We start from the raw sequence: 21439 nt of genomic DNA, 5'->3' as shown, positions 1-21439 counted from the left end.
AGGTGTCTAAAACCGCAGTGGAAACCGCACAAAAAAAACGCGATAAAATCCGCAGTACTTTTGGCACTGCGGATTTATTAAATCCGCAACCTGTGAACATGGGCTTAATGTCTGCAATAATTAAAAGGCCAAACACAATATTGAAAGTGTTTTCAAGTTTCCGGAGTCGAGAGGCTCTTTGAAAAAGCAAAATTAGCTTTATTCACCCTCCACAGGTCCAGTGCCGAGTCTCCGCCTTTGCTGCCAATAATTGTTATTGTCGTCACATCAACAGTACTGAAGGCAATTAATGGGCTTACCAGCTCTGAGCAGCTCATGCCGTCTACTTGGAATGAGCTGCAATGCTCATTTATTCTCTACAGCACTGTTGACATTACGTTAGCATTGCCAATGTGGCATTCCACAAAGTGGCCAGTGTCCTGAACCCGAATCCCTAGTCCTGGTGCGTCCAGTGTCCTGAACCCAAATCCCTGGTCCTGGTATGGCCAGGGTCCTGAAACCGAATCCCTGGTCCCGATGTGGCCAGTGCTTGAACTTAGTCTCCTGGTCCTGGTGCAGCCAATCCTGAATCCGAAGTCCCTGCTCCAAGATTGGCTAGTGCCAGAACATTGTCCTCCTGTCCGTGTGTGGCCTTTCCCAGAATCATTATACAGTACAAGACCTGAGAGACTTAACATTTCCGTATCCAAGTATCCAAACTGCTAGAACCTATCTCTGAAGTTCCAGTCTGAGTCTCCCTATAGCTAACCATTGTGCAGTGAACTTAAACCTAATAGTCTGCAAGGAGCCTGAGTTTGTGTCAGCCAACCTGACCCATGGGGTCAGCAGCTGCAGTACCAGGATCTGCCCAGGAGTAGTACCTGGTCGCTACCTGCATCCCAGTCTGTCTCCACCATCAGCAGCTCTAGTGAATACCAGGTAGCTGCTTAGCCAACCCCCTTCTAAGGAGGCCCAGCCCTGTGGCGCAGTGGGTCCACAAATCCACGTGTGCTGAGCGTAGCATGGAGTTATCATACATCCTAGCCGTATGCCAGTTACTTTTTCGAAAACTCAGGAATGGGTTTAACACCCACCAGTTCTAGCAACCTGGGGTAAGAACCACGTAGAACAGCTAGTTGAAGGCAGGTAGCAAAACCATGTTTGGTCTCCAAGCATAACGTGGGTCAGATCTGATGGCACGAAAGCTGCCTCCCTTTGAAATTTTGTTGAGAAGTTATGACCCATCTCTAGGTTTTGGAGTTTCAGCTACCTGACCCGAGGGGAGAGAAACTAGGACCATCGTGGGAGCGGAAAAGGGAGTGACCTACCAAAGGATTAATTGCTTATGAAAGGCTGTGGCTGATGTTGTCTTCTAAGGGAGGTTACGCCATGTATCAAGTTGGAAGAGACCTGAAATCACTGGCATCCCTCTCCTCCCATGTGGCTGCCAGCACCAAGGCCTAACAACAAATGCATAACTGACTTTTGTATCTGACCACTGTATACAGAATGTATATCCATTGTGTCAATAGTGTTTTGTCTAGTGATTTGCCGTTAAGGCCATTAAATATCTTATTTAACTTTGGGCTGCTCTTTTATCTCGATCCACGAATCCACACTTCTGTATTCTCAGTTGAATATCACATGCTATCTGGGCTGGTTTCTGGCCTGATATAATCCAGCTACTGACTCTCCAGATGACTCTGCTGAACCACTACTAGTAAGCACGCAGCAAACTTCTGGTGGGCCCCCCCTGCCTGAAGGTGCCGTACCCTGCACGTTGCTGGTAGTAATGTTGATCTTGGGGTGGTTGTAGCCCCTGCTGTGCCTCAAAGGGCTTCTTCAATTTTGGCCACTGCCACATCTAACGAGGTTGTATCACATAGGCGTAGACGCCGTGATTCTAGTTCATCATCATCTGAATCACCACATCATTGTCGTCACCATGGACACCGCTCCTCATGCTGGCGTAGCAAGCGTTCTACGCATGCTCACCGGAGGTCCAGATCTCACAGGATGGGTCATAGGTCATGGTCCTCAAGATGGTGCTCTCCGTCGTCATTGGAGTCTTCGAGCGCATCGGCGAGTCCCGATTATCAGCCTCGTTCTCATGGCGAGAGAAGTGAGCCAAGGTCAGCTTCCAGGGCATCCAGCCTGGCCAAGTCGAGAGCAGCGTCCAGGGCTGCCAGCCTGGCTCTTACTCACCCAACCATCGATCCAGGGGCTGGAGTTCCTCCATCAAGTGGAGTCCCTCCTCTTGCGGCAGATTTGGGTGAATGCAACTTTTCTTTTGCGGGTAAAAATGTCAATTCTGATTTATTACCAGCCCTTAAGGTTTTGATTGAGCAATTTGCGATGCCGGTTTGCGATACACTAGTAAATCAAAAGAATTCGGGAAAAAAGTCAAGCAACCGCTAGCCAGTATATTTAAAGATTCCCTTTATTGCAGGATTAGCCCACTTGGTTCTCATTTACATGGTGAAAATATGGTCAAACGATTATAAGATATATGGTCATTAGTATCAGTGGATCAGCATACGATCGATAAGGAAAGGAGACTTAATGATAGGCCGTTTGATAGGAACAGGCAGAAGGTCGCAAAAACCATGAGCAATTGGTTACAGGCTTTTGCGGTTTTGGGCTGTGTCATGGGCCAGAAACATCTGGAACGGTGTTCTGATTTGTTCATTTATTAGGACATGATTTACACTTCTTATAAGGCCCACGGCGGTTCCGCCTGGTGGTGCTACGATGAGGAGTTCCGGAGGCGGTTGGCCCTGTAGCCTGAAATAAGGGGGGGTAAAAGCTACGGATGTGTGAATCAGGTAAATGATTTCCCCAAAACAGCCCCCCTTTCTAGCAGTGGCCACTAGTCAACCCACAACAGCAGGTCACAACTCAGTGGTCGTTCGGAGACCTGGAGCCTGCTGGTTATTCAATGAGGGACACTGCCGTTACTTTGGGCTATGCAAGTATAAGCATGAATGCTCTTCCTGCGAAGGAGCTCATCCGGCGGCCCGCTGTCCCCGTCCCATGAGCAAACTTCCAGCCAAGCCTGTCTCTATTGAAAGCAGGGAACATAAGGACCCCGGTGAGCATATCCGTGATGAGCCCTTGGCTAGACTGTTATTTTAATAAAGATGCAGTGGGCTAATGTCGATTCGGTTTTTCATACGGGTTTTTTATCCCTTTCAAATTTAGCAGGTCCCCTTCATTTGCTGCGAATTTGAAATCTGCCCAGGACCACCCCGAGGTTTTGCGCGAGAAGATCGCCAAAGAAGTGAAGTTAGGCAGGATTGCGGGCCCATTCAAAACTCCTCCTTTTTGGAACTTTAGAGTTTTCCCTTTAGGTTTCATTCCGAAAAAGGAACCTGGCACATTTCATCTTATACACCATCTTTCCTACCCCAAGGGTGTGTCTGTTAATGATGGAATTTCCCCAGAGGACGCATCGCTATCATATGTTTCGTTTGATAGGGCGGTAGCCTTGGTCCACCAGGTGGAAGACGGTGCTCTCCTGGCGAAGTCTGAAATCGAATCCGCCTTCCGTCTCTTACCAGTTCACCCTGATTGTTTTCACCTTTTAGGATGTCAGGTGGATGATGGTTTTTATTATGACATGTGCCTCCCGATGGGTTGTTCCATATCTTGTTATTATTTTGAACTCTTCAGTTCCTTTTTGGTTTGGGTTGTTAGATCTGGAAATGGTTACAGGTCTGTCACACACTATTTGGACGATTTTCTGTTTGTGGGAACAAAAGATTCAACCGTTTGTTTGCAGTTGTTGAATTTTTTCAAGGATATAGCCCACCCATTTGGGGTCCCGTTATCTGTGGAAAAAACTGTCGGTCCACTTACAACCCTGTCATTCTTGGGGATTGAAATCGACACTGTGAACATGGTTTATCGTTTACCTGCGGAAAAAGTGGAGAAGCTGACGTACATGATTGAAGGTTTTTGTCCCATGAAAAAAATTACACTCCACCAAATGCAATCCATACTCGGGCTATTGTTTTTTGCCTGTAAAGTCATGCTGGTGGGTAGAGTTTTTTCACGGCGTTTGTCATTAGCGACAAGAGGGGCTACCCTCCCCGGTCATAAAATCCGGTTAACAAGAAGTTTACGGGCGGATTTGCAGGTTTGGAAAACATTTTTTATTTCATTCAATGGCCGTACTTGTTTCATGTCTTCAGAAATTACCAGCCAGCAAAATCTGCACTGTAATACAGCGTTTCTTCCATTCTGAGCTTTGCACTGTGCCTCAAAAGTAGTTTTCGACCACATATGGGGTATCGGTGAACTCAGGAGAAATTGCAAAACAATTTTTGGGTTCATTTTCTCCTGTTACCCTTGCGATATATCTGGGAAAACTGGGAAAACAGTTGTTTTCCTCCACATTTTGGGTATCTGCGCTCTCAGGAAAAATTGCACAACAAATTGTATGGAACAATTTCTCCTTTTACCCTTATGAAAGTATAAAATTTGGAGCTAAAAGATTTATCTGTGAACAATATGATTTTTTTTTGATTTTTTTTATTTTCATGGCTCTACGTTATAAACATAACATAACAAAGGCTACCATCAGTAACACACTACACCATCAGGGACTCATATCCCCCTGCTTAAGCCAGTATATGTCCGGACCCATCTGAAGTTTGCTAGAAAGCATTTGGATTATGCAGACGAGAATTGGGAGAATGTCATATGGTCTGATGAAACCAAAGTAGAACTCTTTGGTAGAAACAAACTTGTCGTGTTTAGTGGAGACAGAATGCGGAGATGCATCCAAAGAACACCATACCTACTGTGAAGCATGGGGGTGGCAACATCATACTTTGGGGCTGTTTCTCTGCAAAGGGACCAGGACGACTGATCCGTGTATATGAAAGAATCAATGGGGCCATGTATTGTGATATTTTGAATGCAAACCTACTTCCATCAGCAAGGGCATTGAAGATGAAACATGGATGGGTCTTTCAGCATGATAATGATCCCAAGCACACCGCCAGGGCAATGAAGGAGTGGCTTCGTAAGAAGCATATGAAGGTCTCCAGATCTCAACCCCATAGAAAACCTTTGGAGGGAGTTGAAAGTCCGTGTTGCCCAGCAACAAGCCCAAAACATCACTGCTCTAGAGGAGATCTGCATGGACGAATTGGCCAACATACCACCAACAGTGTGTGCCAACCTTGTGAAGACTTACAGAAACGGTTTGACCACTGTCATTGCCAACAAGGGATATATAACAAAATATTGATATGAACTTTTGTTAATGACTAAATACTTATTTTCCACCATAATTTACAAAACAAATCTTGCCAAATCAGACAAGATGCTTTTCTGGATTTGTGTTTTCATTTTGACTCTCATAGTTGTGGTCAGCCTATGATGTCAATTACAGGCCTCTCTCATCTTTTTAAGTGGGAGAACTTGCACAATTCGTGGCTGACTAAAAACTTTTTTCCACTGTAACTGTGGTTTATCACATCTTTGGGAAGCAGATATCAAATTCCCTAGCCACACCACACAGGCCTAATTACTGCCACACCTGTTCTCAATCAAGAAATCACTGAAATAGGACGTGCCTTACAAAGTGAAGTAGACTAAAAGGTTCTCAAAAGCTAGACATCATTCCGCAATCCAAAGAAATTCTGGAACAAAATGAAAAAGAATGTAATTGAGATCTATCAGACTGGAAAAGGTTAAAAGGCAATTTCTCAAGCTTTGGAACTCCAGCAAACCAGAGTGAGATCCATTATCCACAAATGGTATACCCTCTTACCACACTTCTCAGATGATGACTGTGTCCTTACAGTTTCTTATCTCTGACCACCAATTTCTTTATTTCATTCAATCTTATTTTAGTTATATATTTATTATTTCATAGGTTCTTATCTTCTTGGCTAGGTAGACTTTGTCTTGTCTTGATTAGTGCTTAAACACGGGATCTGATAATGACTAAGGGGATTCTGAACGGATATATGAGAAAGATATTAACCTCTATAAGGACCACCTTTTTCATTTGAGCAATCTACAAACCAGCTATTGGTCCTTGACATCTGGAGTATCATGCGTGATCATATGGACTCTTTTAACTTGAATGTTTCTAATTAATGTGGTTTTTATTGTTGACTGCATAATATATGCTAAGGACTTGTATATGCATTTTGCACTTTATTATAATACTAGCTGTTTCCAGCCAGCTAACGCTCGGCATGCTCATTGCTATCTAATTAACGCTACTAGTGATTAAACTAAAGTAAATAATGACAACATTCAATAGTGCTTACGCAGGTGGTAAATTAACTTAAAATGAAGTTAATAACAATAATAATAATTAAAAATCAGAATAATACTAATACATTTTATTCACAGTGTAAAATCAAAAGCAAACTGGATTCGTGTGGTAATGTGTGGGGACGGAGCCTCGTGTGGTAATGTGTGGGGACGCAGCCTCATGTGGTAATGTGGAGGGACGGAGCCTCGTGTGGTAATGTGTGAGGACGGAGCCTCGTGTGGTAATGTGTGAGGACGGAGCCTCGTGTGGTAATGTGTGGGGACGCAGCCTCATGTGGTAATGTATGGGGACGGAGCCTCGTGTGGTAATGTGGAGGGACGGAGCCTCGTGTGGTAATGTGTGAGGACGGAGCCTCGTGTGGTAATGTGTGAGGATGGAGCCTCGTGTGGTAATGTGTGGGGACGCAGCCTCGTGTGGTAATGTGTGGGGATGGAGCCTCGTGTGGTAATGTGTGGGGATGCAGCCTCATTTGGTAATGTGTGAGGACGGAGCCTCGTGTGGTAATGTGTGGGGACGCAGCCTCATGTGGTAATGTGTGGGGACAGAGCTTCGTGTGGTAATGTGTGAGGACGGAGCCTCGTGTGGTAATGTGTGGGTACGGAGCCTCGTGTGGTAATGTGTGGGGACAGAGCCTCATGTGGTATTGTGTGGGGACAGAGCCTCATGTGGTATTGTGAGGAGGCGCCGCCTCATGTGGTAATGTGGAGGGACGGAGCCTCGTGTGGTAATGTGTGAGGACGGAGCCTCGTGTGGTAATGTGTGAGGACGGAGCCTCGTGTGGTAATGTGTGGGGATGCAGCCTCATGTGGTAATGTATGGGGACGCAGCCTCGTGTGGCAATGTGTGGGGATGGAGCCTCGTGTGGTAATGTGTGGGGACGGAGCCTCGTGTGGTAATGTGGAGGGACGGAGCCTCGTGTGGTAATGTGTGAGGATGGAGCCTCGTGTGGTAATGTGTGAGGATGGAGCCTCATGTGGTAATGTGTGGGGACGCAGCTGTTGTGAATTTACTTTTTGGCTTCCTCTAGTGGCTACTAGTGTTTTTACTCTGGGTATGTCTATCATCCCTTGTATGCTCACCTGGGTCGTTAGGTCAGGGGTGTTGCTATATTAGCTCCCTGGACCTTCAGTTCAATGCCTGGCAACGTTGATATCAGAGCTAATCTGTAATGCTCTTGTCTACTGATCCTGGTTCCTGCTTGATTAAGCTAAGTCTGCTTTCTTGCTTTTTGCTATTGTTTTTGTTTTGCATTTTTGTCCAGCTTGTACATAATCTGTATCCTATCCTTGCTGGAAGCTCTAGGGAGGCTGGAGTTCTCCCCCCGGGCCGTTAGACGGTTCGGGGGTTCTTGAATCTCCAGTGTGGATTTTTGTTAGGGTTTTAGTTGACCATATAAGTTATCTTACTACATTCTGCTATTAGTGAGTGGGCCTCTCTTTGCTAAACCTAGTTCATCTCTGTGTTTGTCATTTCCTCTTACCTCACCGTTATTATTTGTGGGGGGCTTGTATCCAACTTTTGGGGTCTATTCTCTGGAGGCAAGAGAGGTCTTTGTTTTCCTCTTCTAGGGGTAGTTAGTCCTCCGGCTGGCGCGAGACATCTAGCGACCAACGTAGGCATGTTCCCCGGCTACTTCTAGTGTTGGCGTTAGGAGTAGATATATGGTCAACCCAGTTACCACTGCCCTATGAGCTGGATTTTTGTACTTCGCAGACTTGCTGATATCTCTGAGACCCTCGCCATTGGGGTCATAACAGTTTGCCAGGCCAGTATTAAATGTTAAATGCATTGCAGAAGCGGGATTATAAGAAAGAAAGTTCTGAGTTTTTTGTTTTTTTTTCTCTCTCTCATTTTTTTTTCTTTTCCCCTTTACCTCTGAGTGGCTTGTGTTACTACTGTGGTGATTCTACACATGTTATCTCAGCATGCTCTAAACGTCTTACTAAGGTTGTTAGTCCGGTCGTCATTGGTAATTTGCAACCTAAATTTATTCTATCTGTAACTTTGATTTGCTCACTGTCATCGTATCCTGTCATGGCGTTTGTGGACTCAGGTGCGGCCCTGAGCCTTATGGATCTGTCATTTGCCAAGCGCTGCGGATTTGTTCTTGAGCCATTGGAAAATCCTATCCCTCTTAGGGGTATTGATTCTACGCCCTTGGCAAAAAATAAACCGCAGTTTTGGACACAGGTTACCATGTGCATGACTCCCGAACATCGGGAGGTAATACGTTTTCTTGTTCTGCATAAAATGCATGATTTGGTTGTTTTGGGTTTGCCATGGTTACAGACCCATAATCCAGTCTTGGACTGGAAGGCTATGTCAGTGTCAAGTTGGGGCTGCCATGGAATTCATGGAGATTCCCTGCCCTTGTCTATTGCTTCTTCTACGCCTTCGGAAGTTCCGGCGTATTTGTCTGATTATCAGGATGTCTTCAGCGAGTCTAAGTCCAGTGCACTGCCTCCTCATAGGGAATGTGACTGTGCAATAGATTTGATCCCTGGCAGTAAGTTTCCTAAGGGGAGACTGTTTAATCTGTCGGTACCTGAACATACCGCGATGCGTTCATATATCAAGGAGTCTCTTGAGAAGGGGCATATCCGTCCTTCTTCTTCCCCTCTTGGTGCGGGATTCTTTTTTGTGGCCAAAAAGGACGGATCTTTGAGGCCTTGTATTGACTATCGGCTTTTAAATAAGATCACTGTCAAATTTCAGTATCCTTTGCCGTTGTTGTCAGATTTGTTTGCCCGGATTAAAGGTGCCAAGTGGTTCACCAAGATAGACCTTCGTGGTGCGTACAACCTTGTGCGCATTAGGCAGGGCGATGAATGGAAAACCGCATTCAATACGCCCGAAGGTCATTTTGAGTACTTGGTGATGCCATTTGGGCTCTCTAATGCACCTTCAGTTTTTCAGTCCTTCATGCATGACATTTTCCGGAAGTATCTGGATAAATTTTTGATTGTTTATCTGGATGATATTCTGGTTTTTTCTGATGATTGGGACTCGCATGTGGAGCAGGTCAGGATGGTTTTTGAGATTTTGCGTGAAAATTCTTTGTTTGTAAAAGGCTCAAAGTGTCTCTTTGGTGTACAGAAGGTTCCCTTTTTGGGGTTCATTTTTTCCCCTTCTGCTGTGGAGATGGATCCAGTCAAGGTCCGAGCTATTCATGATTGGACTCAACCCTCGTCAGTTAAGAGTCTTCAGAAGTTCTTGGGTTTTGCTAACTTCTACCGTCGTTTTATCGCAAATTTCTCTAGCGTTGTTAAACCGCTGACGGATATGACCAAGAAAGGCTCTGATGTAGCTAACTGGGCTCCTGCTGCCGTGGAGGCTTTCCAGGAGTTGAAACGCCGGTTTACTTCGGCGCCTGTTTTGTGCCAGCCTGACGTCTCACTTCCCTTTCAGGTTGAGGTGGATGCTTCGGAGATTGGGGCAGGGGCCGTTTTGTCGCAGAGAGGCCCTGGTTGCTCTACTATGAGACCTTGTGCCTTTTTCTCTAGGAAGTTTTCACCGGCAGAGCGAAATTATGATGTGGGCAATCGGGAGTTATTGGCCATGAAGTGGGCATTTGAGGAGTGGCGTCATTGGCTCGAGGGTGCTAAGCATCGGGTGGTGGTCTTGACTGATCACAAAAATTTGATGTATCTCGAGTCTGCTAAACGCCTGAATCCTAGACAGGCCCGCTGGTCATTGTTTTTCTCCCGTTTTGACTTTGTGGTCTCGTATTTACCAGGTTCTAAGAATGTGAAGGCCGATGCTCTGTCTAGGAGCTTTGTGCCTGATGCTCCTGGAGTCGCTGAACCTGAGGGTATTCTTAAGGAAGGAGTTATCTTGTCAGCGATTTCTCCAGATCTGCGACGTGTGTTGCAGAGATTTCAGGCTGGTAGGCCTGACTCTTGTCCACCTGACAGATTGTTTGTGCCTGCTAAATGGACCAACAGAGTCATTTCCGAGGTTCATTCCTCAGTGTTGGCAGGGCACCCGGGAATTTTTGGCACCAGAGATCTGGTGGCCAGGTCCTTTTGGTGGCCTTCCTTGTCAAGGGATGTGCGGTCATTTGTGCAGTCCTGCGGTACTTGTGCTCGAGCTAAGCCTTGCTGTTCTCGTGCCAGCGGGTTGCTCTTGCCCTTGCCTGTCCCGAAGAGACCTTGGACACACATCTCTATGGATTTCATTTCGGATCTCCCGGTGTCTAAAGGCATGTCTGTCATCTGGGTGATATGTGATCGTTTCTCCAAGATGGTCCATCTTGTTCCTTTGCCTAAGCTGCCTTCCTCTGCTGATCTGGTTCCTGTGTTCTTCCAGAACGTGGTTCGTTTGCACGGCATTCCTGAGAATATTGTGTCGGACAGAGGATCCCAGTTTGTTTCCAGGTTCTGGCGATCCTTTTGTGGTAGGATGGGCATTGATTTGTCGTTTTCGTCCGCTTTTCATCCACAGACTAACGGACAAACGGAACGAACTAATCAGACTCTGGAGGCGTATTTGAGGTGTTTTGTCTCTTCTGATCAGGATGATTGGGTGACCTTCTTGCCGTTGGCTGAATTTGCCCTTAATAATCGGGCTAGTTCTGCCACCTTGGTTTCGCCATTTTTCTGCAACTCCGGTTTCCATCCTCGTTTTTCCTCGGGACATGTGGAGCCTTCTGACTGTCCTGGAGTGGATTCTGTGGTGGATAGGTTGCAGCGGATCTGGAATCATGTGGTGGACAACTTGAAGTTGTCACAGGAGAAGGCTCAGCGTTTTGCCAATCGCCACCGCGGTGTGGGTCCCCGACTTCGTGTTGGGGATTTGGTATGGCTGTCTTCTCGATTTGTTCCTATGAAGGTCTCCTCTCCCAAATTTAAGCCTTGATTCATTGGTCCTTACAAGATATTGGAGATCCTTAATCCTGTATCCTTTCGCCTGGATCTTCCGGTGTCGTTTGCCATTCACAACGTATTTCATAGGTCCTTGTTGCGGCGGTACGTTGTGCCTGTGTTTCCTTCTGCTGAGCCTCCTGCTCCGGTGTTGGTTGAGGGCGAGTTGGAGTACGTGGTGGAGAAGATCTTAGATTCTCGTCTCTCCAGGCGGAGGCTTCAGTACCTGGTCAAGTGGAAGGGCTATGGTCAGGAGGATAATTCCTGGGTGGTCGCCTCTGATGTGCATGCGGCCGATTTAGTTCGCGCCTTTCACACCGCTCATCCTGATCGCCCTGGTGGTCTTGGTGAGGGTTCGGTGACCCCTCACTAAGGGGGGTGTACTGTTGTGAATTTACTTTTTGGCTTCCTCTAGTGGCTACTAGTGTTTTTACTCTGGGTATGTCTATCATCCCTTGTATGCTCACCTGGGTCGTTAGGTCAGGGGTGTTGCTATATTAGCTCCCTGGACCTTCAGTTCAATGCCTGGCAACGTTGATATCAGAGCTAATTTGTAGTGCTCTTGTCTACTGATCCTGGTTCCTGCTTGATTAAGCTAAGTCTGCTTTCTTGCTTTTTGCTATTATTTTTGTTTTGCATTTTTGTCCAGCTTGTGGGAACTACAATACCCAGATAGATTAGCGAAATTAGGATTATTTAGTCTAGAAAAAAGACGACTGAGGGGCGATCTAATAACCATGTATAAGTATATAAGGGGACAATACAAATATCTCGCTGAGGATCTGTTTATACCAAGGAAGGTGACGGGCACAAGGGGGCATTCTTTGCGTCTGGAGGAGAGAAGGTTTTTCCACCAACATAGAAGAGGATTCTTTACTGTTAGGGTAGTGAGAATCTGGAATTGCTTGCCTGAGGAGGTGGTGATGGCGAACTCAGTCGAGGGGTTCAAGAGAGGCCTGGATGTCTTCCTGGAGCAGAACAATATTGTATCATACAATTATTAGGTTCTGTAGAAGGACGTAGATCTGGGGATTTATTATGATGGAATATAGGCTGAACTGGATGGACAAATGTCTTTTTTCGGCCTTACTAACTATGTTACTATGTTACTATGTTGTACATAATCTGTATCCTATCCTTGCTGGAAGCTCTAGGGAGGCTGGAGTTCTCCCCCCGGGCCGTTAGACGGTTCGGGGGTTCTTGAATCTCCAGTGTGGATTTTTGTTAGGGTTTTAGTTGACCATATAAGTTATCTTACTACATTCTGCTATTAGTGAGTGGGCCTCTCTTTGCTAAACCTAGTTCATCTCTGTGTTTGTCATTTCCTCTTACCTCACCGTTATTATTTGTGGGGGGCTTGTATCCAACTTTTGGGGTCTATTCTCTGGAGGCAAGAGAGGTCTTTGTTTTCCTCTTCTAGGGGTAGTTAGTCCTCCGGCTGGCGCGAGACATCTAGCGACCAACGTAGGCATGTTCCCCGGCTACTTCTAGTGTTGGCGTTAGGAGTAGATATATGGTCAACCCAGTTACCACTGCCCTATGAGCTGGATTTTTGTACTTCGCAGACTTGCTGATATCTCTGAGACCCTCGCCATTGGGGTCATAACACGCAGCCTCGTGTGGTAATGTGTGGGGATGGAGCCTCGTGTGGTAATGTGTGGGGATGCAGCCTCATTTGGTAATGTGTGAGGACGGAACCTCGTGTGGTAATGTGTGGGGACGCAGCCTCATGTGGTAATGTGTGGGGACAGAGCCTCGTGTGGTAATGTGTGAGGACGGAGCCTCGTGTGGTAATGTGTGGGTACGGAGCCTCGTGTGGTAATGTGTGGGGACAGAGCCTCATGTGGTATTGTGTGGGGACAGAGCCTCATGTGGTATTGTGTGGGGACGCAGCCTCATGTGGTAATGTGGAGGGACGGAGCCTCGTGTGGTAATGTGTGAGGACGGAGCCTCGTGTGGTAATGTGTGAGGACGGAGCCTCATGTGGTAATGTGTGGGGACGCAGCCTCATGTGGTATTGTATGGGGACGGAGCCTCGTGTGGTAATGTGGAGGGACGGAGCCTCGTGTGGTAATGTGTGAGGGACGGAGCCTCGTGTGGTATTGTGTGGGGACGGAGCCTCGTGTAGTAATGTGTGGGGACGGAGCCTCGTGTGGTAATGTGTGGGGACGGAGCTTCGTGTGGTGATATGGTGGGGGGCGGGATTATGTGTGGTAATGTGGTGGGGGCGTGATTGTGTGTGGTAATGTGGAGGGGGGGCGAGATTGTGTGTGGTAATGTGGTGGGGGGCAGGATTATGTGTGGTAATGTGGGGGATGGGATTATGTGTGGTAATGTGGTGGGGCGGGATTGTGTGTGGTAATGTGGGAGGGCGGGATTGTGTGTGGTAATGTGGGGGGGCGTTATTATGTGTTGTGATGGGGGGGCAGAGCTACTGTGCAGGGGGCGGGATTATCTGTGGTAATGTGGTGGGGGGCCGGATTGTGTGTGGTAATGTGGGGGGCAGGATTGTGTGTGGTAATGTGGTGGGGGGGCAAGATTGTGTGTGGTAATGTGGTGGGGGGCGGGATTGTGTGTGGTAATGTGGTGGGGGGCGGGATTGTGTGTGGTAATGTGGTGGAGGGCGGGATTGTGTGTGGTAATGTGGTGGGGGGCGGGATTGTGTGTGGTAATGTGGTGGGGGGGCGGGATTGTGTGTGATAATGTGGGGGGGCGGGATTGTGTGTGGTAATGTGGTGGGGGGGCGGGATTGTGTGTGGTGATGTGGGGGGGCAGGATTGTGTGTGGCAATGTGGTGGGGGGGCGGGATTGTGTGTGGTGATGTGTGGGGGCGGAGCTACTGTGGAGGGGGCGGGTTTAGCGAGTAATCACGATGCCTCTTATATATATAGATTGCACTATTAGGATTTATAGGATATGCACATATACATAGATACAAATGGATAAATATACTATCATGACACCTAATTAGAGGATAATGATATTTAATGAATACATAGATAGGATCTGTTATGCGCTTTTTATACACATATCTCATTATTATATCCATGGGGTACAAGACTCGGGATATTATAGAAGTTATTGGTTTCGTTTTTTTGCTTTTACTCTTGCACTATTGTGTAATGTGACACTATAATAAGATATTTTACACATACTAATTAGCACCTTATCAAGCACTGGGCACTTTTATTCATTCATTTAAATTGTTAGTGATTACGTCGGGATTCTTGTTCCTTCCGGTATGATGTGTGCTCTGCTGCTACGTCCATTGGCGCTATGGGGAGCGGGCATCGGAGGCAGGACGCCTGCACCGTCTCCATGACGGCCCGGGTTGAGCTTGCGTTCCACGGCCGCAAACCACGGTGTCGCATAGATGGATGATACCAGCGGCGCACGCGCGAAATATACCGGATGTGAACTCTGTATGACAACAAGCAGTTCGATACAAAACGAAACCAGGCTCTTCATTGGCTGCCCTTCCTATTTAAGGTACTCACCCCTTCCCTTCAGCGTTCGCTCCTGATGAAGGGACGAAACGCACGTTGGGGCGCTAGGGGGTAACCACATACAATAGACCACCCCAAATGTAAGTGTTATCGGCTAATAGATTTTACTATGGTCTCATGAGCACGTAGTTTACAGCTGAGATAAGACAGTCTATGGGACCATGTGATAAGAGTGCACTAAGCACTGCATATATTGGGTGTAGGTCAGGTTCATGTTGGCTTATTTCCCCACAATAGGTTAAGTAGTGACCTGACTTGTGATATTTACTGATTCTTGGATTTATTTTGAAATATTTATGTATAAATTCTATTTGGTTTACTCCAATAAAAATTGTATTTTTACGTGGCACAGTATACTGGATTCTCTTTTGTGGCTATTTAACGTTATTCAGTTTTTTGTGCTCTGGTTACGGCAAGGGATCTTTTGTTGTTATATTATCCACAAATGGCATACCCTCTTACCGCACTTCTCAGATGATGACTGTGTCCTTACAGTTTCTTATCTCTGACCACCAAGTCATTTCATAGCAGCTGTAATTGCCTGAGCCTCTGTAATATACACAGCAAGTTCTGCTACCAACACACAAGACCTCTGCATGCTACCTTCTCTACAGCAATACCAAAGCCCACTGCTTAGTGCCATAACACTACCCTTATGTTAATGTCAAGCTGGGTGTGGACTTGTGCTGCTGCCAGGGTTCTCTAGCATACTAACAGTCAGGGATCTCTATTTATTGGCAACCAGTGATTAGAGTTTGATAGCATTGCCACAAAGACCTGGCATTGAATGTTGGCAAAAAAGTGCAAGATGGGACTACATCATAAAAGAAAACAAATATATCATACAGCTTCATAACTCCATTCAGTGTTTACATTTGGGAGTAAATAAAAGCTGATCAGTAGGGTAAATGGCTATCAGAAAATCAGTAAGGATGCAATGCAGGAGTGCTTTTGCAGTGCCCCAGAGTCCTGGTCGTTGCAGTAATGTCGTTGTTCCACCGGGGGAGTGACATGATGTCTGAAGGCAATAAAGGAGATCTCTTTACCAGGTATCACAATCCACACAACACACTTAACACTCCAGGCCGCCAGGGGGAGCTACGCTCCTATCTATTAGGGCACTCCTCACAATTAGGTAAAACTGGTGATCTGGATAGAAAGTTAGTCAGAACCCGACGGAGTTTGGGAGAAGCTGGCTGGAGCAAGTTCCAGCCAGATCCAGACTGCGGTCTGAGGAGGACGAGGGTCCATGGAGCTGCGCCTGCCCCACGTGCGGCAGCATCCTAAGAAAGAGACATTAGAAGAGAAGTGTATTGCAGAGGGTGAGAAATGAAGTCATAGCAAAAAGGAGAGGAAACCAGAAGGAGTTCTGCCCTGTGAAAGGCTGCCTCCTTCTGAGGCGCAAGAATCCGGTGGCCAGCATACCGAGGGAGTAAGGATCTCTACGCTTTACTTCAGAGACTGGCAGGACAGTTAATTCCACGTTAGCTGCCCGACCTTATACCCAGGAGGCACGGTGGCAACTTGTGGGGGCCCGGGTGTGGTAGAGTCCCTGTAAAAAGCCTCAGGCCACCAGTCATACGGGTTTTGTCCTATCCTATCCATTGGGGGACAGAGAGAAAGAGACTTAACGTCTACAATAGTTGTGAGGACCTTACCGAGAAGCTCAGCAGGGAGGTACTACAACACCCAGGCACTAGAGGAAGGCTACTGATTTCCACCTGGATAAGGGGACTCTGGATTTGCCTTCAGACCGGCCGGACTCTGCCTACCCTGTGGTCTGTACCCTGGACTGTGGATGCTGAAGTCTTCAGTAAAGGTAAAGAGACTGCAACCTTGTGTCCTCGTTCTTCACTGCGCCTTACATCATCCATCATCCATCATCAGCCCTGGGGATACACTTCACCTGTGGGAAGGTATACCATCTAGCTGCCATCACATCATCCCCAGTGGACCCCTAAGCCGCGTCGGTCACCCTGACCAAATACCACAGGTGGCGTCACGAACATTATCCCTTTAAACACCTTTCCCTTATTTAACAACGGACGTTCCCCTAGGGCCACGGACCGGGTCAGCCTCCGTGACATCCCCGCCGAGAACCGAAGGACCCGGTACCGAGTACCCCACTGCCCTAAGGGGGCGCTCCACTTTCATATACCTCCGTAGATAGGAGATGTCACAATATTTTTTTATTTAAATGTAACAATATGGCTTTAAGGCTACGTGCACACGTTCAGGTTATTTAGCATTTTTTCGCTATAAAAACGCTATAAAAACTCATTAAAAATGCATACATTATGCATCCTATCATTTAGAATGCATTCTGCATGTTTTGTGCACGCGGTAAAAAAAGCAGCATGTTCATTAATTTTGCGGATTTTCCGTGTTTTTCCCGCAATTCTATGCATTTGGAAAAACACAAAAAAAACGCACAAAAAACGCGTGAAAAACGCGTAAAAAACGCATGAAAAAACACGAAAAAAAACGCATGCGGTTTTCTGGCAGAAATGTCAAAACAGACACGTACTGTACAGTCACAGAGTCAACAAGATGAAAAGGCCATATACGCATTGTGCCACTCCATCATTGGCAGGCGTCGTATGGGCAGTAGGGAATGTGGAGATTTCAGGTGCCAATAAGCTTTTAACCAAGAAAGCCTACAACCACAGTCTTCCCCGTGGCATAAAAAAACAATATATTTCTGTTACTGGATGTAACATTGTCTGTTTATGCAGAATTTTGTATGTGAGGATGGTGGGCAAGCTCTTACAATGATTTTGCACCCTTTAAATGCATTTTAACCCCTTCCCGACATGGCCTATTTCCATTTTTGGGGTTTTAGTTTTTTTCCAAGAGTCATAACCTTTTCAATTTTTCCACAAAGATATATAAGGGCTTGTTTTTTGATGGGACAAATTGTACTTTTGAATGAAACCATTCATTTTACCACATAGCGTGCTGGAAGACGGAAAAGAAATCCAAGTGCGGTGAAATTGCGAAAAAAAAACCCCCTGCAATTCTGACATAGATTTTTGGGAATTTTTTTAATGGAGTACATCATGTGGTAAAAATAGCCTGGCAATATGATGCTGCTAATCAGTAGGGTTACGGCAATACCAAACGTGTCCAGTTTTTTTAAATTTCGTAGTGGTGAAAAAACAATTAGAAATTTGTAAGACAAAATTTGATTGTGTTGCCATATTTTGAAACCCGTACTGCTTTCATTTTTCCATCGACAGAGCTGTGTGAGGGCTTATCCTTTGTGGGTAGAGACAACATTTTTATTGATATAATTTTGCGACAGGTGTAAAATTGTAATCACTTCTTACAGCATGTTTTGGTGTTGCGGCGACCAAAAAATCCTCAATTTTGGCATTTTGATTTTTTTTTGTTTACCGTGTTTCCCGATTGGGTTACCGTAATTATTCTTATATTTTGATAGATTAGACTTTCCTGGACATGGGATGCCAATTATATGTAGTTTTTTATTATCCTTATTTGTAATGGTGACAAAGGTGATGATTTGAACTTTTCTGTCTTTTATTTTTTTTTTCATGTTTTCTAGAATTTTTTTAATCTTTTTACTGTATTTATTAGTCCTCTTAGGGCACTTGAACCTACAATTATCTGATCATTTGTGCTATATACAGCAATGTCACAGTATTGCTACATATTGTAAAAATCAACAAGCATGGAGGTCTTCCACAGACTCCTACCTGTCATATCTCATGCTGGCGCTCTATTAATGCCGCTGTCAGAATGTGACAGCGGTATTCAGCAGGTTAATAGTTGCTATCAGAGCTCTGGCTGTTAGGCCGGGGGTCACTCTTTCATGTAACAGGGCCGAGTGCTATGAGATAAAACATTCCATAGCATTCAGCCCAGTGTTATTTTGTTGGGGACCTCACATGTACAATTATTTTCTCATGCCGATTCGGCATGAGAAAACAATCACAGTGTGACTTGCTTGCACCAATACAAGTCTATGGGTGCGTGTGAGACATTGGACTGCACTCGGATGTCACCCCAGTGCAGTCCGATATATGCCAATTCAAGCCATGAAAGAGATTGAGTAATAACTTTCTCTATGTCCTCCACACCTGTGCTCTGATTTCTCTGGCAAGAAGATCGGAGCACAGAGCTCCGACACTCGGATCACACTCTCAGCAGAGCTGGAGCAGAGGGTCATTAGCATCACACATCCGATGCTCTCACATCATATGCCACACGCTAGTCTGTTTACAGCCTTAGGGCAGAGACAGACGGCCGTATTTCTCGTACAATAATCGCATCATAGAAATACATCACACTGTCTTGCTCAGATCAGGAAAGGTGCCAGGCCAGTTCGTGCAGTGCGATGCGATTCTCACACGAGAAATACGGCGGTCTGTCTCTGCACTTAGAGGCAGATTCTGGCTGTGGGTCACTGCCATTATCTGCTGGGTATAGGGCGAGCTCACCTCATGAGCTTGCGTCATACAGCCAGCTTTCAGTCTTAGGAGTGTGCATGGAGTAGTTAAGAGTCATAGCTCAGTATTCAGTGAGCAGCGGCTGTAAGCATGCCTCAGAACTTGGACAGCTCGTACTGCAGCGCATCTATGGAGAGCTGTCATTCAAAGTGTCAGAGAGTAATTACAGCAGGGTCAGCGATGACTGTAACCGCTCGGTGCACGCCTCTTTCACTGAAAGGAGGATATACCATATATACTCGAGTATAAGCCGAGATTTTAAGCCCATTTTTAAGGCTGAAAGTGCCCCTCTCGGCTTATACTCGAGTCAATGTCCCAGGGTGGTCAGTGGGGGAGGGGGAGCGGCGGCTGTCACATACTCACCTGCTCCTGGCAAGTTCCTTACATATTCGATGGTCTCCGGACGCAGACAGCTTCTTCCAGCGTTGAGCAGTCACATGGTACCGCTCATTACAGTAATGAATATTACTGTAATGAGCGGTACCGGTGACCGCTCAAAGCTGGAAGAAGCTGTCAGCTCCTGGAGAAGACCATCAGGGAAGCTGCCAGGGACCACAGCGGGAGCAGGTAAGTATAATGGGGAGGGAGAGCACTGCGCAATATTCACCCGTCCTCGTTCCACCGCTGGGCTCCGTCTTCGGCATCCTCTGCTGTGACGCTCAGGTCAGAGGGCGCGATGACGTGGTTAGTGCGCGCCCTCTGCCTGAACATCAGTGCAGAGGACGCTGAAGACACAGTGGCACCCGGCGGTGGAACGGGAACAGGTGAATATTGCAAGTGCCGGGGGCCTGAACGACGAGAGGTGAGTATGTCATTTTTTTTTAATCGCAGCAACAGCATATGGGGTAAATATCTCTATGGAGCATCTTATGGGGCCATAATCAGCATTTGTGCAGCATTGTATGGGGCAAATATCTCTATGGAGCATCTTATGGGGCCATAATCAGCATTTGTGCAGCATTATATGGGGCAAATATCTCTATGGAGCATCTTATGGGGCCATAATCAGCATTTGTGCAGCATTATAAGGGGCAAATATCTCTATGGAGCATCTCATGGGAATATAATCACCATTTGTGCAGCAATATATGGGGCAAATATCTCTATGGAGCCACTTATGGGGCCATAATCAACATTTGTGCAGCATTATATGAGGCAAATATCTCTATGGAGCATCTTATGGGGCAATTATTAACCTTATGGAGCATTATATGGGGCTCCTGATTCAATATGGATATTCAAAAATGCAGCGCCCCAGAGTCCTGGTCGTAGCAGTACTGACGCTCCGCCACTAAGGGGAGTGATGGTACGTCTGATGGCACTAAAGGAGTTCACCTGACCAGGTATCACAGTCACACATTACACTTCACACTCCGGCCGCCAGGGGGAGCAAAGGGTTCTATGTATTAGGCCACTCCTCACACTCTGGTAAAACTGGGGGCTGGATAGGAAGTTAGGGAGAAGCTGACTGGGTTTTGCCCAGGTAACACCTTGTGAGAGAAGAGGTTGCTTGGGAAGATTCAGGGGGGTCCCTGTCAGGGGTGGGATCCTGGCAGAGGCCTAGCGAAAAGGACAGATCGTTACGGAGCCGCGCCTGCACTTCATTGCGGCGGCATCTTAAGAAAGGACACGAAGCGAGGTATATTGTGGAGAAGTGAGAAACGAGATCACAGCACAAAGGCGATAGAACCAGTAGGAGTCGTGCCCCGAGATCGGCAACATCCTACTGAGGCGCGTAGCCGGTGGCCGAAACGCCGAGGAAGTATTGGGCTCCACGCATTACTTCAAACCAATGGCAGGGCAGTTAATTTTAGGTTGGCTGCCTCACCTAAATCACCTAATGAAGACATCGGAGGCAATTGTGGGAGAGGGGCGTCACTAGGGTCCCTATAAAATAACTCCAGGCCTATCCCATCATACGGGTGCGTCCTATCCATATCATCTGGGGGACGGAGAGAAAGAACAGAAACATACACAATAGTTGTGAGGACTATCCCGTGGTGCTCAGCAGGGAAGTACTACAACACCCAGGCGCTAGTAGGTAGGCACTGATTTCCACCTGCAAAGGGAACTCTGGATGTGCCTTCGGACCGGCCAGTCTCAGCCAGCCCAGTTAACAGAGCTCTGGATTGCAGATGCCGAAGCCTTCAGTAAAGAGGTAAAGAGTAGTGTTGAACGATACCTTCCGATATTTGAAAGTATCGGTATCGGATTGTATCGGCCGATATCCGAAAAGTATCGGATATCGCCGATACCGATACCCGATACCAATACAAGTCAATGGGACACAAATATCAGAAGTGATCCTGGGTGGTTCCCAGGGTC

This window comes from Ranitomeya variabilis, chromosome 1, assembly GCF_051348905.1.
Source record: "Ranitomeya variabilis isolate aRanVar5 chromosome 1, aRanVar5.hap1, whole genome shotgun sequence".
NCBI classification, from domain to species: Eukaryota; Metazoa; Chordata; class Amphibia; order Anura; family Dendrobatidae; genus Ranitomeya; species Ranitomeya variabilis.
Note: the sequence above shows the minus strand (reverse complement) of the source record.